This window comes from Bubalus kerabau, chromosome 1, assembly GCF_029407905.1.
Source record: "Bubalus kerabau isolate K-KA32 ecotype Philippines breed swamp buffalo chromosome 1, PCC_UOA_SB_1v2, whole genome shotgun sequence".
Taxonomy (NCBI): Eukaryota; Metazoa; Chordata; class Mammalia; order Artiodactyla; family Bovidae; genus Bubalus; species Bubalus kerabau.
In genome coordinates this window covers 236,227,524-236,241,064 of record NC_073624.1, presented here as the reverse complement: position 1 = coordinate 236,241,064, position 13,541 = coordinate 236,227,524, and the positions used below count along the sequence as shown (strand labels likewise).

At 38.9% G+C, this 13,541-nt stretch overlaps 1 protein-coding gene and 1 long non-coding RNA gene across 4 annotated transcripts in view; one reads left to right on the top strand and one right to left on the bottom strand.

Moving 5' to 3' along the window:
• SGCD (sarcoglycan delta) overlaps nt 1-660 on the bottom strand; it is a 697,628-nt gene extending 696,968 nt beyond the window's left edge. For all 3 annotated transcript variants that reach the window (XM_055560027.1, XM_055560012.1, XM_055560020.1), the window contains exon 1: nt 316-660. The gene's annotated coding sequence lies outside the window, so the exon portion shown is untranslated. The remainder of the gene's footprint in view (nt 1-315) is intronic.
• Nucleotides 661-4,226: 3,566 nt separating this feature from the next.
• On the top strand, nt 4,227-12,858 carry LOC129642261 (uncharacterized). Its single transcript, XR_008709579.1, has 3 exons — nt 4,227-4,592; nt 10,013-10,108; nt 11,413-12,858. It is a non-coding gene; the product is annotated as an uncharacterized LOC129642261 (long non-coding RNA).
• The last annotated feature ends 683 nt before the right edge of the window (nt 12,859-13,541 follow it).

Below are 13,541 nucleotides of genomic sequence, written 5' to 3'. Positions count from 1 at the left end.
GTAAAAGATAAAAAGGTAACAAACTGGGAAACCCTTCAAAGATTGGTTTAAATGGCTGGCGTGAATATTTTATTTTCTACTGGCAATAACCACAAAAATAACTTCTATTTATTGCATATGTACTCTTCCTAGGCATTGCACTTTTAAGCCTCTGAAGTGGCCTTATTTCTTTGTTTTACAAATGGGGAAATACAGGCTTAAAGAAGGCAAACCACTTTGTCAATGCTTTGGAGCAGCTAAGGGAAAGAGCTAGGATTTGCACCCAAACTTTGTTATGTCCAAAGCCTATGTGGCTTAAAATCATTAGTCTTTTACCTTGCACTTGTCACAGAGTCACTGGCAAATCACACGTAGTGAAGGCCAAGTTCAGGTGGTGCTCCAGTCTCGCATCAAATCAAGGATTTGATACTTGCTGTAAGCGGGGATTTCTAAGGCTTTTTCTGACAAAAGTTTAAAATAGCTTGACTCAAGATGTCCCAGACTTTTATCCCACACCTCTCAAGCCCTTAGTCTAAGGCTGCATCCTTGCAAAAGACCACATAGCCTCTTCTCACAGTGTAAGTTTCCTTCAGCAGAAGGAAAAGCTAAAAGAAGAAGCTAAAGCAGAAGAAGCTCAAGAAATGTGCTCTCCCCTTCCTGGTTTCTCTCTCTCTTTTCTGGAAAACTAGCTTAATTCATTTCACCTGTGTTCCTCTAGGTGGGGCTTGGTTTTGCTTGTCAAGCCTAAACACTTTCAGCTGGGCCAGTAATGAGTGGCCTCTCCAGAAAATAACAATGGTATTGATTTTAAAAATAACAAGGAGATTTGTAGAAATTTAGAAACTATGGGGCAGCACAAAGAAGAAAATAAAAATTACCAAATAACTACCATTAAATTTTGTAGAATAGACTTCTAGTCATTTGTTTTTTCCTTTTTTTTTTCCTTTGCATGGGCAATAGTTACAAAATAATTTTTCTCATGGAAAATTTCAAAAAGATACAAAAGTAGGCAGACTAGTGTCAAAACTCCAATGCACCCATAACCCTGCACAATTAATAATTCGTGACTAAACTTATTTTTCATCCATACTCCAACCCAGGTACCCCCTTACTCCAGGTTATTTTGAAGACATCCTAGACAATGGAGCATTTCAACTGGAAAAAGTTCATTATGTACTTTTATAAAATAAATGAGCTTTTCATTAGTCATGATCTAATACCATTATTTCACCTGCAAGTTTAACAATAGTTCATATCATTTAACAATAGTTCATAGCAAAGTGGAAATACAAACACTAAATATGGGCAGTTCATATCATAATACACCTGTATTTAGTGTTCATATTTCCACTTTCTCATGAATCTTTCCTTGGTTAAGTGTTTGAATCAGGATAAAATTTAGGTCTACATATTGCTATGAGTTGGCTTGTCTCCTGTATCTTACCTCCTCAAAGTGTAGTCAGGATGTAGCACCCTGGGTTCCCCTGGGAGCTTGTTAGATCTGCAGAACCTCAGCCAATCCCCACCCTACCCAGACCACCTCAGGCAGAAACTGCGTCATAACCAGATACCAGGTGATTCATATGCCTAGTAATTAAAGTCTGAAGCTCAATGTTTTTAAGTCTCTTTTAATCTAAGTTTCTCTCTCTTCAGCTTTTTTCTTCATATATCTTTTTAAAACATCTACATTGTCTTCTCAAGTTTCTCACAGTGTGGCTAATGCTAATTGTAGCCTCATGGTAATGTATAACACTACTTTTAATATAAAATGGAATTATATCTAAAGGCCTGGTCAGAAGCAGGTTCATTTTCTGGGCAGGGCTTACATCACCTGGTCTCACCTAGAAGACTGAGCACTGAAGAACTGATGCTTTCCAACTGCAGTGCTGGAGAAGACTCTTGAGAGTCCCTTAGACAACAAGAAGATCAAACCAGTCAATCACAAGGGAAATCAACCCTGAATATTCATTGGAAGGACTGATGCTGAAACAGAAGCTCTAATGCTTTGAAAACCTGATGTGAAGAACTGACTTATTAGAAAAGACTCTGATGCTGGGGAAGATTGAAGGCAAAAGGAGGATGAAGCAGAGGATGAGATGGTTGGATGGCATCACTGACTCAATGTACATGAATTTGAGCAAACTCCAGGAGGTAGTGGAGGACAAAGGAGCCTGACATGCTGCAATCCATGGTGTCAAGACAGAGTCAGACATGATTAGTGACTGACCAACAACAATAACAATTGTTTCAAACCTACTTGGTTATAAGCTAGTTTCCTCCCTATTGATAAAACTGCTTTGACCACCCCTTACACTACTAAGTAGGCATCAATCATCACATTACATGGACACTGCAATAAGAACACTCTTAAAGCCACTTTCAGAGAAAGCCCAGTTGATAGAATTAAAATGAATACTTGCTGCGGAACATAGCCTAACCTCAACTTTGTTACTCATTTTGATGAGTCTAGTCCATGTTGTTATTTATAGAAGTAAAATGTTAGAGTAAGTGATTTACACATTTTATTCTGATTTTGAAAAAGAATTTAATTCTAATGAATTTTGTATGCTTTAGTGTTCTTTAAATTCTTATGAGTCAGAGTTGATATTCTACCTATTATCTTTTTATGCCACTAAGCACCTAATACCATGCTTTACTTATGGCAACTTTTATTACCTGTATGCTGAATTAATGTTTCCGATTCCCTCTGGGTTGTTGAGCTAGAGTGTATATCTCTGACTATTCAAATCATGCCCAGTTGAAGTCTTATGAGTATTTACTGAATGCTTCTTATTTACAAGGCATCATGCTTGTTTAAATCTGACTGTCAGATAAATTCAGTTTTTTAGGGAAGTTCCCTGTAATATATAAAGTCTAAATATGGTCCCCTGAAACATCCTTTCTTTACCATCTAACAATAGTAAAGGTACGAGAGAGATGTAATCCTTTAAACTGGGCCACTGTAACAGGTTGAATACATGTGACAAACTTAAGATCCATATTTATCTATAAGAAGAGATTTCTCTCTAACATAATTTCTAATTATGCCCCATTCTCAATGGAATGCCTGCAGCATTAACTGGAGGTAGAGACTGCATAAAATCCAGAGCTTCTGATAAACATGTTCCTAGTTTTCTCTGAGGTCATCTTGAAGAGACCCAATTTAGAAGTGTCCTGCCTACAGGTCAAAGACAACAGTCACACCTTAACAGGGAACCACGGTTACAACACATCTCTGCAGGTTCTATCAGGCACTAACTTACTTTGTCCTTTAAAAGAAAAGAAATTAAAAAAAAAAAAAAAAAGAGCTAGCCTAGGGGCTGAATCCATCTAGGGGAGGAAAACAGATACATGGAGCCTGACACTGCCACAGGCAAAGCACTAGAGGAAGGTTTTTCTCACATATCACCGGAAGGCAAACATCTTGTAACTCCTTTGAGCACAGAACTCTTGTATTCTTGACTCCTTTTCACATACAACAGGGGAAGGGCGAGTGGTTGAAATAGCTTCATTTTGAAACATATTTATGGAAAACACACACACACACAAATAACAAGCACGTTGCCCAGAGGTTTTAAATTTAAACTATATTTGAGGCAAAAGGATCTAGCCCAGCTGCACATTTTGATTATATTTTAAGAGAAAGAAGATTCTGGTGTCCCTCGTTGTGCATTTATAACACAATATAGAATCACATACACGAAGATCAGAATAATTTGAGAGTTATTTTTTGCTTGAGAAACAAAAATACTATTTGGAAATTGCAAAAGTCAAAAGAAATGGAATTGTGAATATACGCAAATATATGAAAAAGAAAGGCCTTTGGAAATTCATGAATGCCATGGTCAAATAAATACAGAGGTTTACTAAAAGGTGTGAGATATTCCACCACAGAAAATCCTTGTTTACCTAGAATCCAAACATCCAGATGTCTGGAGCTGCACTTTATTTTTGTGAGAAAGAGTTAACAGGATGATTAGGTTATGACCCTGAATATTTCAAAGCCACCAGAACTTCTAAAAGCTCTAGACTTATATTTCCAATTGCTTCCTTGACATCTTTCCCCAGATACATCAAAGGCATCTGGAATTTAGCTTTGTCAAACTGAACACCTGATTTCCCCTTGCAAACTGGATAGTTTTCACTCTTGCCTCATCACAGCAAAGGGCCCAAAGTTTACCAGGAAACTTAAGTCAGAAACCCAGGAGTCAGCCCAGCTTCATGGGCTTGTGTCCAGCAGAGTCACACAGAACAAGCACTGAGAAAGGTCCTGCACTTAAAGTTTAGTGCTTTGTGGTTGCCGTCTTGAATTTCTTAATTGGTCTTCTAATTTGTGTTTTATAAGTAAAAGCTGATGGAACAGTGAAGTACCCTAAAGGCTTGGAGGTATGATTCACATGAGGAGTTCCTTCCTGCCACCTCCCTGCCTCCTAGGACAGGTTGTCAGTCTCTTGTTTCTTGTCCCGTGGCACCCTGAGTCATCCCTAGATGCCCCCTTCCTGTTACTGCCATTTTGTCCTCTACCCTTGATGGTGACCAGATCATGTTGGTGGCCAGAAGAGGCACTGAGTTTTGCAATGGGGACCTGAGCACAGGTCCATGGACAGTCAAAGGTAAGCTCATTTAGCCTGCGTTATCTCAACAGGGAATAGTAGTGGCCGTCACAGCCTTGGGCTGGCAGTGCCGTCATGTATGTGAGGGCTAATTGGTGAGGGAAGCCTCTTTCCCAACCCCCATCGAGGTACCAAACACATCCTCGTGCACAGGCTACAATACCTTGGGGGTTGCCTGGTTCCTATGGTTGAAGCAGCAGGCCTATGGAAGCGAGGGATTAACTTCCCAGTACAGGGCACAACACATCCATCTGTCCCATTGTTGGCAAGACAGTAAACCCAGCAGTTAGCTTGACTATGCCCATACTGAGTTATGGGACAGACACCAGGGGTACCTGTGAGGGTCTGGACTTTGTCCTACAAGTATCCTGATTCCCAAGGGAGAACGGCATTAAGAAGCAAATAAAAACATCATTACAGATGAAGAAAAAGACCACGGATGAGAATAAACAGTTTTATATTTTTAGTGACACTTTTTTCCTGTTCTTTGAACAAGGAACCCACATTTTCATTTTCACTGGGCCCTACATGTTACACACCCAGCCCTACCAGGAGACATCATTTGGACGTCTGTATTTTCTGCCTACAAGCTCTGATATTTCCACTGCCAAAGTAGACTCTGTGTTCACATCTCTCCACCACACATCTCTTCCCTCCACTACTTTATTAACCTTGCATCAAGGCCTGGCCGCTATAGTCTTTTCACAACACCCAGAATAATCTTTTGAAAAATTGAAGTCACTTTAAAAACTCCCCATCATACTTAGAACAATGTTTGAAGTTTTGAAGGCAGGGCTGGCTGCTTCTATTCTACAGGCCCTTCCCTATACAGAGCTTTCCAGATATCCTTCCTAAGTCTTACTCCTACACTATGCTGTTTCCTTCATGCGGCATATGTTGATTTATGCATTTGCTTCTTAATTTTTCACCTGTTTTCTATCTGCCTCCTACTCTCATCTGCAGACTTCATGGGGACAAGTCTGTTTTCTCAGCCAGTCTCTATCTGGAGTCTGGTACAGGGCTTGAGCAGAGTACTCGACAGTTGTCTATTAATTTAATAAATATCCATTACAGTTATAGGATCTGATCTATTATACATCAATTTGGAAACTTTAGATAGTGGGAAACCTGGATATATTATGAGTAGGTATCAAGTTTACCACAAAGCAGACAACTCTTATATCTCCCCATGTGGTCACATACAAATTTGCATATTAATTTTTAAGTTTCAACCCAATCATTGAAATGTTGAGTAGGGTATTTATGAGTCTTATTTTCATGGAAGAATGGAAATTCTGTATTACTTTGGAAAGAATACATTAAATTTTAAGTTGAGTTAAAAATTATCTAGAGGGATAAACTCAAAATTCAGCAAGTTTTCTCTCTCCCTCCCTCCCTCCTTTCCATCTTTCCTTGCTTTTGGTAACAGTCCAGAAAACTCATCCTTGAAATTTCATTATAAAGTTTAATAAGGTAAATAAAATTGTCTTTTAGGTAAAATGTTCAGTATTTATTTCAATTATTTTAATTTCTGGTAAAGGTCTATGTGATAGGCTGAAAATGCAGAGTACATTGTGCTAAATGCCAGGCTGTATAATTCACAAGCTAGAATCAAGATTGCCAGGAGAAATATCAACAACCACAGATATACAGATGTTACCACTCCAATGGCAGAAACAGAAGAGGAACTAAAGAGCCTCTTGATGAGGGTAAAAGAGGAGAGTGAAATGCTGGATGAAAACTCAACATTCATAAAACTAAAAGTATGGCATCCAGTCCCATTACTTCATGGCAAACAGAAAGGGAAAAAGTGGAAGCAGTGACAGATTCTATTTTTTTGACCTCCAAAATCACTGTGGATGGTGACTGCAGCCATAAAGTGATAAGATACTTGCTCCTTGAAAGTAAAGCTATCACAAACCTAGACAGCATATTCAAAATCGGAGACCTCACTTTGCCAAAAGAAGTCTGGATAGTCAAAGCTATGGTTTTTCCAGTAGTCATGTATGAATATGAGAGTTGGACCATAAAGAAGGCTGAGTGCTGAAGAACCAAAGTTTTTAAATTGTGGTGCTGGAGAAGACAGAACACTCTTGAGAGTCCCTCAACTAGTCCAAGGGGGGACTAGTTTGCCAGGGGATCAAACTAGTCTATCCTAAAGGAAATCAACCCTGAATTTTCATGGGAAGGACTGATGCTGAAGCTGAAGCTCTAATACTTCAGCCACCTGATGCAAAGAGCCGACTCATTGGAAAAGACCTGATGCTGGGAAAGATTGAGGTCAGGAGAAGGGGGCAGCAGAGGATGAGGTGGTTGGATGGCATCATCAAGTCAATAGCTATGGGTTTGAGCAAGCTCCAGGAGATAGTGAAGGACAGGGTAGCCTAGCATGCTGCAGTCCATGGGGTCACAAAGAGTCACACACAACTTAGTAACTGAACAACAAAAGATGTCAACATCCCAATCCCTGGGATTGTGAAGATTTCACCTCACATGACAACAGGTTCTTTGCAAAGTGACTAAGTGAAAGATCTTATGATGCTGAGATTCACCTGGATTAATCAGTTTGGACCAGTGTAATCGAACTGATCCTTATAAGAGTGAAGCAAGAAGGTCAGAAACAGAGAGATTGGAAAATGCTACCTTGCTGTTTTTAAAGACAGAGGATGGGGACATGAGACAAAGAATGCAGGTAACCTCTGGAAGTTAGAGAACCCAAGGAAATGGATTCTCCCCTAGAGTCTCCAGAAGGAATACAGCCCTGCTGATACTTAATTTTAGGACATCTGCCCTGCAGAACCATAGGACAGTACATTTGTATTCTTTTAACCACCAAATCTGTGGTCTTGCAGCAGCCACAGAAACTAACACGGCTTATGATTAAAGACATTTGTATAGTTTATGTGTTTATATAGTGTACAGCAGAAGCATAGGTGAAAAAAAGCCTTAGTATATGATCTACCCTGCTATTTCCTAAACTTGTCTAGGGATCAGAGTCTTGTAGGGAATTTGTTGTAAACACGACATCCAGTACTCCTTCCTTAGACACAGTGGTCAAGAATTCTGGTCCAATAGAGGAAATGAAGCTCATGAAAATGAAATGATATTCCTAAGGCTGCAAAAATAGTCAACAGCCTGTCAAGAGCAAAACTCGAAACATCAACCTGTAGTACTGAGATTACTGTTCCACACTGAGATTTTATACTGACCGTGAAAGGATCTTACAAACAACTTATAGAGATGAGAGCATAATTTTGTTTCATAAAAGATTAACATGTTTCAACAAATTGAATCATAAAAATGAGAGGGGAATTTAAGCTAGATTAAAGAGTCTTAAGGATCTATTTTAGAAGTGAATGTTTGTGTCCCCTCCAAATTCTTATATTGAAGCTCTAACCCAAGGGGGACAGTATTTAGAGATGGGCCCTCTAAAGAAGTAATCAAGATTTAATGATCTAGTAATGATGAGGTTAGGGTCTTTATAAAAAGAGACACAGCAAGTTTGTGCCTGAGCTCTCTCTCAGTACATGTACACAATGGAATGGCCATGTGAGCACACAGGGAAAAAAGTGGCCATCTACAAGTCAGGAAGAGGTCTTACCAGAAACTGATCCTGTTGGACCTTGATGTGGGACTTCCAGCTTCCAGAACTGTGAGAAAATAAATTCCTGTTGTTTAAGCCTTCCAGTCTGTGGTATTTTGTTATGTCAGCCTGAGCTGAATAACACAGGACCAAAAAACCAGGTGCATGTGTGGTCCTGAACTGAATACTGATTTAAGTAAACCAGCCTTAAAGGGCTTATTTGATTCAATTGGGGAAATGTGAATGAGGTCCAGATATTAAATTAGATGAAAACATATTGAAATGGAAAAGTGAAGCTTATGAACTGAAAATACACAGATTACAAAATAATATGTATAGTATTATGTCATGCTGTAAAAAATACAAAACTGTGTGTATGCATATGTGTATATATATTTATAAATTAAAATTTTCTACTATATATATGTATTGCAAGTGAAAGTGTTAGTCACTTAGTCGTGTCTGACTCTTTGCAAACTCATGGACTATATAGCCTGCCAGACTCCTCCCATCCATGGGATTCTCCAGGCAAGAAAAGAATACTGGAGTGGGTGTCTGTTCACTTCTCCAGGTAATCTTCCCAACTCAGGGATCAAACCCGGGTCTCCTGCACAGCAGGCAGATTCTTTACAATCTGAGCCACAGGGAAGCCCCATATATATGTATTACTTCCATACAAAACTAAATATCATTTTAAAAAACTGATACCAAGTCCTTCTCTAGGAAAATCCTGTCAATTTATGGAATGTTTTTATTTTCTTCACACCTTACACTGAACCATTTGCATTATCCCATCTTTCTCCCAGTGAACCAGTCACAATTATGATCAAATAGCTGTCGGTAAGGAAAGCTGCTTAGATGAAAAAGGAAAAGCAACAAGCATCATCTCTCTACTGGGTCCAAGCCTCCATTCATTTATAGTTGAGGTAACTCAAGATTCAATCTAATTCAAATAAGATTTGTTGAGTGAATTAATCCATTCCCCCTAAGAAAGTATTCTCAAACATTAAAAAGGTATGTAATACCATCTTCTGTTCTAGTAGAAAAGTATTAGGAACCCATCAGACATGGCAGTAGAGGGATATAACTGAAATATAAAATTTTGATTCTATTCAATTCAACAGCCTTTACTGAGTATTGAATGTGTTCACAGCCCTAGGCTAGAACACTCTACTCCCTCTTACTGGAAATGTTTTATTCTTTCTTCCTTACTTATCTGAATTTCACCTCTTTGTAAAGACCTACTCCGTTTCCCCAAGAAGCCTGATCTGATTTCTCTAGGCTGGAGTAGCTATTCTCTTTATCTGAAAATGCAGGATGCATAATGTCTCTTTGAGCACATATGATCCTTCAGCCCTCAGTTATTTAAATGTACATATTTTAACTTTTCTCCCTAGAGAGACTGTAGGGCCCTATGGGGTAGAGTCCTTTTTAAGAATCATCAATGTTTTCCACAGTGTTCTGTTATCTGGTAGACACTGAATAAATGTTTGTTGATTGACTGACAAATCTGGGATTTGCCTTTCCCTTGGTCCAAAACTCTAGTACAAAACTGCTAGAGTACAGTTAATACTTGCTGAAATGGATACCAATTCTTGGTCTTAAACATGGTAATGATCCTTTTCTAAAGAGTCTTGGATTTTACCCTGTTTTCTAACTGGGTCCACAAAGGGTAGGGCTGGTGTGTTAATTTGCAATACAAAGAAGAAATCTCTTCCTTCCAGTCTGTGCCAAATGGGTTGAAAAACTGAATGAGAACTGGAAGTTTCCACGCTTATGCACCAGGTAACAAGAAAGAAGCTTTTTCAAAAGAGAAAAACTGTTCTTTCTCTGCTAGGAGAGCAACTTAAGAAGAAAGAAACAGCCAGGCTGAAAGTTGTGTCTTTGCCCCCACTTTTCCAGTGCTGAGCCAGGAAAATGAGATACTGAAGAGGTAAAATGTTGCCAAACCCCTGAGAAATGAGGCATGTGCTGCTGGGGATGCAAGAGGGTTGGTGACATTTAATTGAGGAATTGCCCAATTTTCCATCTGGTTGAGAAAAAAATCAAGGTGAAACAGTTGGGCCCCGATGTGTGTGACTGAGTTAGAGGCAGGTGCCATCCAAGTTCATTTTCTTAAGGCAATGGATCTTAGCAATGAGATGGCTCTGTTCCACTGTCTGAGGACGCAATTAGAAACACAAGAAGCTTCATGTCTTGACTCTGGTTCCTCCAGAAAGACATTTAGAGTCTGTTAACTTTTGACCTACCTACCATGCAGCAAATACTGATCACAGTTAAGACACTGGCTGTGGAGTCATATAGATTTGTCTTGAATTCCTGGATCATTTACTAGCTGTGTAGCCTTGGACAAGCAGTTCTCTTTGTTGCTTAATTTTGTCATCTCTGAAATAGACACTATCATACACACACACACACACATACACATATCACAATGACTGGCTAGGCAAGTGATTTTCAGGACTTCTTTAAAAATTGAATTTTCTATTGTTATTCTATACTATCACTCAGGGCACTCTGAAATCCTTATAAAATCAAAATTCTGAGTCTACTGAACTTCCAGTCTCATTGGAAATGGTCTACCCAAGGCAGACTTACAAAAGCCTAGACTAATCAGAATCACCGGAGGAGCTGCATCTCAGTGTTCTCTCACTTCAGTTTTCCAAGTCTCCAGATTGTTCTTTATGCTATTCCTCATTTGGATCAAGTGCTTCATACCTGTGCCTTGTCACCTGTTTATTATGTCCTTGGCTGCCATTCTCAAAAAACCAAGTCCAGTCTCTCCTCAAGGCTTAGTCCAAGTCACTGCCTCTGTGGAACTGTACTCCACACTCAGAGGCTACCATTTTCCCCTGGAACCTCCCCACATGGTAATTTAATATCATTTCCCTTTCATGTTTATTTCATTCTATTTTGCATTTGATTATTTTGACAGGCAAACTTTTGGCATCCTCAGCGGCAAATGTCTCATTTCTCAAGGATTTATCTTTCTATAGAGAGTATAACTCTGCAAAACGTGCAGATTTCACAGCTAGAAGGTGTGAAAACAATCCACAGATCTAGAGATTTTTTACAAAATTGGTGCTCAATAAATGGTTGATGAATAAATTAATGAAGCACCTGAAGCCTATTCTTGAATCAATTCAAGAACTTGACCAGTTCTGTAGGAGGAACATCCATCCTCCTCCCACCCCTAATTTCTATCATCCCTAATCTAGTATTTCTATTTTTCCTCAGAAAACAGCAACATCTGCTCTTTCGGAAATTATTGGGAAGAATATACCTGCCTGTTTTCCTACCCTGCCCCACTCATTCCTTCCCAAATGAGGAGGATGGAAAATTCTCATCAGTAAGATAAGCAAGGGGCCCAAGAACCAGGCAACCAACCCACTCCAGAGGCTCGGCTTGCCACCACATGGGAAAGTCAGCCTGATTCAGAAGCACTATTGATCTAGACCATCACTGCAAATCCATCTTGCCCATGTTTCCTGTGTGGCTTTTCACCTGGCTCACAACTTACAGTGGGATGATGGGTGTCAACTGTCCCGATATACATATCTGATAATACTTTTACAAGTCCTGACATTGATTTAATGTTGAGAAGGATACCAAAAAAATAATATTTCAAAATATGGCATTTTTGAAGGAAAAACAGAACATTGTACAGTTTATACATCAGAGGGATGAGAGAAAAATCCCAAGAAGCTGTAATCCTTCTTTGAATTGAAATTCTAAATATGATGTTTTATTAATAGGCTACTATAAAATCAAAATGGGCTTCCAGCCAGTGCATTCCTATCAGGATGGTACCAGATTCAGCAGAGGATGTTAAAAGCCCTAAAATAATTTGATGTAAAGGTTTAATAGGAGGTGCCCCACCATAAAAGATTAAAAATATCATCTAAATGGAAATAAAGGCATGCATCTTCCTACACTCATGGGAGGTTCACAAACAGCAAGATGAGAGATCCTAACCACACCTCACATCTTTGTATTCATTTACCGCAGTAGCAAACGCAGAAGAGCATAAAGTGGTGGCTTTTCACAGTCAACAGTTTTAATTCAACAAAGATCTAATGAGTTTCCATTTGGTATGCAGTATGCTAGTAGAGCAAGATCCCCCTAGGCATAAAAACACATGTCATCTAGTTTGTCATGTACTCCATACTGGTATTTTTGTTTGAATTCCTATCCTGGATAATTGTAATTGGTGCAGTTTCATATTTTATGGGGCCTGAAGCTTATACAATTTGGGAGTATGCTTTTAAAAACAAAACAAAGTTATAAACACAAAATCAAATGGACATTCTTGGAAGGGGTTCTTGCAAGCCAGGGGACTGAGGCTTAAGACACATTAGCTTTTCAGTAAACCCTCCACTGGTTATAGCACAGCAGTCTTTGCCCTAAAAAAAATCCTCTAATTAACAGCATGGTCAATAAAAAAGTCTCTGCAAGTGATGAAACACAAATGATGAAGATAATGAATATGACAATAATGAAGAAGATGATGATCAAAAAGAGGAGGAGGAGGAGGGAAAAAAGATTTATACACAGGGCATATCTCTCTATCACTTCATGCTCTTGCCACTGGTGAGCGGAAACCCACATCAGGAGCCTAGATGATAGTACTCTCCTAACTCAGTCATCTTCTAGCTCTTTGCTACTCTTTTGCACACACAAACCCTTGCCTGGAGCCTGCTGCTCCTATAAATGGTTTGACATTCACTGTAACTTATCTTCAGAATGCACCATTCAGAAAAATCTGAAGGGATTGTACAACAATCTCTTTCATTTCTAAAGTACTTTAGAGGAATTTTTTTTTTCTTTTATACAGAAGTCGTGACAAGAGGCTACTGAAGCTTTTCTGCCAATGTATCTCCTGCAATATGTTACTTCTCTTTCTTTCATTACTGTGAAACAGAAAAGGAAGACAACTTTCTCTATAGAAAAAGAAGGTTCAGTGAACACCCTGCAAGGTGTAAAGGCTAAAATTAGGAGAAAACATACAATTATTTCAAACTAGTTAAGTTAGATTTCCAACTGTTTTTTTTTTTTTCTCTTAACTTCTCAGTTGGTTTTTAGAGAAATGCTTCAATTGTCTAGCTTTCATCTCATGACCTATTTATTCAATAAGTAGTTTAAATGTTGACTCTCCCCCAATGAACATCCCATTCACCTTATCAGTGTGGGTGTAATGCATCTACTTTGGGCACTAGGCTGCAGAGGGGTAGGTAGGGATCAGTGCATACAGTATTAAAAATAACAAATAGTATTTGAGAGTTGTTTTTTTTTTTAATGGGCAATAAATTTTATCAGTTACAAATGTACACATTAATAGTGTGTTATGGAGGGAAACAATGAACAGG